At 46.3% G+C, this 3,742-nt stretch overlaps 1 pseudogene; it reads left to right on the top strand.

Annotated features, from left to right (window-relative positions):
- Window positions 1–408: 408 nt before the first annotated feature.
- On the top strand, window positions 409–2,950 carry LOC139000758 (52 kDa repressor of the inhibitor of the protein kinase pseudogene; annotated as a pseudogene).
- Window positions 2,951–3,742: the final 792 nt, after the last annotated feature.

Below are 3,742 nucleotides of genomic sequence, written 5' to 3'. Positions count from 1 at the left end.
CCAGCCTGTTTTGGTCAGTGGGTAGAGCATCGGCCTGGGGACCCGAAGGGTCCAGGGTTCCATTCCAGTCAAGGGCACAGGCCCGGGTAACAGGCTTGATCCCCAGTAGGGGGTGTGCAGGAGGCAGCCGATGGGTGATTCTCTCTCATGGTAGATGCTTCTATGGCTCTCTCTCCCTCTCCCTTCCTCTCTGAAATCAATGAAGATATATTTTAAAAAGCCACACAAATGTATTATTGCACTTCCATGTAGTGAAAAGCATACTTGTACAATGTTTTGTACTTGCATTTTGTGTTATTAAGACAGTGATGGGCATCGGGGGGAAAGGAGTGCTGGACCGGGGGTGGGGCGCCAACGAAGATGCCAAACTTCTGCAGGGGGGGGGGGGGGTGCGGGGCGGCGGACTGCATGCCGAAGAGCATGCAGTCAGATTTGGCCTTCTTCAGGTTCCCGAGGGATCCGGCCAGATGCCAGAAGTGGGTGGGAAATTGTAGGAGAGCAAACTTAGAAGATAAAACACCTGAACAACTCAATAAACGTTATCGATGATGTGCCAAACACTCTGAGACCTCTATGATCTGTAGAACTAGTCCTTCCTTATAGGACAGTTCTTCGAGATAATGTAATACCAACAATAGGTGATCTTACCAGTCATTTGAACAGTCCACATAGTAGACATAGAAAACGAATAAAAGAATTGAGTGAAGATGAAATCAGGACATGGAAACAGGAAAAAAAATTGAGGAAACTTCTGAACAGGAACAAAAACAAATATAGAGCGATCAACAACAGCCTTGCTCAGAACTCCAATACAGAAGGGGGTGAAGAACAGGATGAAGACATTTTACCTTTAACCCTTGAGGAGAAAGTAAACAAAAGAATACTTTAAAATCTTTATTTGAAGTTTTGATTCTTATGGGAAAACAAAACATACAGCTAGATCAGCAGTTCTCAACCTGTGGGTTGTGACCGCTTTGGGGGTGGAATGATCCTCTCACAGGGGTCGCCTAAGACCATCGGAAAACACATGTATAATTACATATTTTTTTGTGATTAATCACTATGTTTTTATTATGTTCAATCTGTAACAATGAAATTGGAGTTCACCACAACATGAGGAACTGTATTCAGGGGTCGCGGCATTAGGAAGGTTGAGAACCACTGCTCTAGATGGACATGAAGCTGATGAAATCCCAGAAGGCCTCTTCACTCCCGATAACTTTCAGGCAGGCAGGCAGGCAGGCACTGTCGGAGTGCCCGATAAATTCTGGTGAAGAGGTTCTCTCTGAGAAAGCCCTTTGAGACCACAGCAGTCAACGCACCGTCCTGTTCAAAAGTACAAGCAGAAGCAGATGCTAGAGATCCGTGAGAGCCACATTCGGGGAAGGAACGCTCAGGGGAGTGAGAGACTCTCCCTTTTTTTTCATGGCCCGCGACAGAGGGACGGAGGCATGCATGCATGCACGCACGCACGCACATAGTGGACACAGCAGGGGAAGAGCACCTGCCCGCGTTGGGGAGGTTTGCTGACGAAGCTCGTGAACTGAGAGAAGAATCTGTGGGTTTCCTGCCTTCTGAAGCCGCTGCCGAAATTTTGGCTATGACATTTCCCACGACGAGACCCGAGAACTGGGGATTACACATGGAATATTGTCGTGGCCAGGCTTACATTGTGTCCAGTGGCTTTCCTACCAAAACGAAATTTGTTGCTTCTAGACTTTTGGAGAAACATCCCTCCCCAAGCTCTCTACACACTCTGCTCTTCCCTGTGCCTGAAGTCCGCGGTCGGCCAGATAGGTGTCTGTTGCGTTTGGAACAGTGGAGGAAGTTTGATCTTTTTTCCATCCGTCACCACAACCGCTTTTAGAGCTTGACAGTGTCGTTTCTGTCCTCTTCCAGAACAATGAAGAAAGCTGGAAAGAACTGAAGGAAATTTGCCATTCTCAGCGGGCTGGCAGGCACGATGCTTTTGAAATTGTAGCGGAGCTCCTGCAAGCGCTTGTTTTCTGTGTAGGCGGTATACATGAGGACACACATAGTAGATGGGAAAACTGTATAGCAGGCCGAGCATTCGCACTCTGCAGTGCAGCAACAGATTTTGATTTCGTGGTTACCATTGTTGTTCTTAAAAACGCCCTACCTTTCACAGGAGCCTCTGGGAAAAATCTCCAAGGTCAGACCTCTGATGTCTTCTCTGCAGCCAGTAGCTCGACTGTAGACGCTGCATTCGCTACATGAAGTGATGGAAGATATTGAAGTTTATTGTGAATTTTGGTTTGAGGAAGCCACCAATTTGGCAACCACATTTGCTATTCTGATGAAGCTCCCTGGGAAGCTCCGCAGAGCTCAGCAAGGGAACCTGGAGTCTCAGCTGACTTCCGAGAGGTGCTATAAAGAGCCTCTAAGCGTCACAACAGTGGAACACATTGTTCAGGAACTGAAAGAGATAGTCTCAGAACAGTACCCCAAAGCTCTTCAATGCTGATCTCTGGTCCCCTCTGTCATGGGACGGCTCAAATTCAATACGCCGGAGGAGCACCAGGCTGACATGTACGTCAGCGACTTACCCAATCCCGATGCAGCACTCTCAGCTGAGCTGCATTGTTGGAGAATCGAGTGGAAACCCAGATGAAAAGATATAGAGCTTCCATCCACCATGTATGAAGCCCTCCACCTGCCAGACATCAAGTTTTTTCCTCATGTTTATACATTCCTAAAGGTCCTACGAATTCTCCCTGTGATGAAGGTTGAGAACGAACGCTATGAAAACGGGCGAAAGCGTCTCAAAGCACACCCGAGGAACACTTTGACAGGGCAAAGGTCAAGTAGCTTAGCTTTGCTTAACATGCATTTCGATGTGAAACATGATTTGGATTTAACGGTGGACACATACATCAAAGTCTACACAACTAAGTCAGAGCTTCCTACAGATAATTCCGAAAGTGTCAGAAATACCCGAGGGACTTTTAAAATGCGTTCTCTCTTATATTTGCTATTGAAAAAAATCTGATAAATTTGAAAGGAAACAGAGAAAAGCTGTAAGATATAGGTGGGTCACTTAATCACTGGATCTCTTGAGTAGAATAGCCACTGATCCTCTGCTTAAATGGCCCCGGTGTGAACTCTCATGCTTTGGAGAACTAACTTGTTCTTCCAGAGGGCGGCAGGCATCGGAAGCGCCACGTTGCACTTCTGCGTGATCTCTGCCAATGGCACTTTGGGCTTGTTTTAGTGAGGTCATTGCAGACATCACATTCATTGTCACAGTTGTTGGGCATTGAGTTATCAGTTCTTTGAAGAAATAAATTTTGAGAAGGTGTGGGAGGAATCTGTTTCATAAAATTGTGCAATGAAGCTCACGACTAACCTCTGACTAGCAGGAGTTTTAAGTATGCTACGAGAAATCTGTAACCAACAGTGAAATGACCAGCTCGTGAAAGAAACGTGAGCTTGCCAGACAAGGATTTCGGTGTGGAATTTTGTCTTTATTCGATGATCTTAAACAAATGACTGTGAAACATTGAAGAAAGAACCCGCCATCCTTACACCCACATCTGGGTGTCGCTGTTTACATTGCTTCATTGAGCCTATATCCTCATAAGCTTTTTAGCAAGAACATGTGGCACACTTCCGGTTCACGATCAAGACAGGATCAGAGGCCATGGATCCTGACAACAGATCCGTCTGTTTCATTGCGTCTTTTCCCGCGGTTACATCTACTGCCGCGTCTCGATTTATAATC

The sequence above is a fragment of the Myotis yumanensis genome, unplaced genomic scaffold, assembly GCF_028538775.1.
Source record: "Myotis yumanensis isolate MYYU_CA2020_CCGP unplaced genomic scaffold, mMyoYum1.0.hap1 SCAF_28, whole genome shotgun sequence".
Classification (NCBI taxonomy): domain Eukaryota; kingdom Metazoa; phylum Chordata; class Mammalia; order Chiroptera; family Vespertilionidae; genus Myotis; species Myotis yumanensis.
Note: the sequence above shows the minus strand (reverse complement) of the source record. Positions and strands in the feature narration are given on the sequence as shown.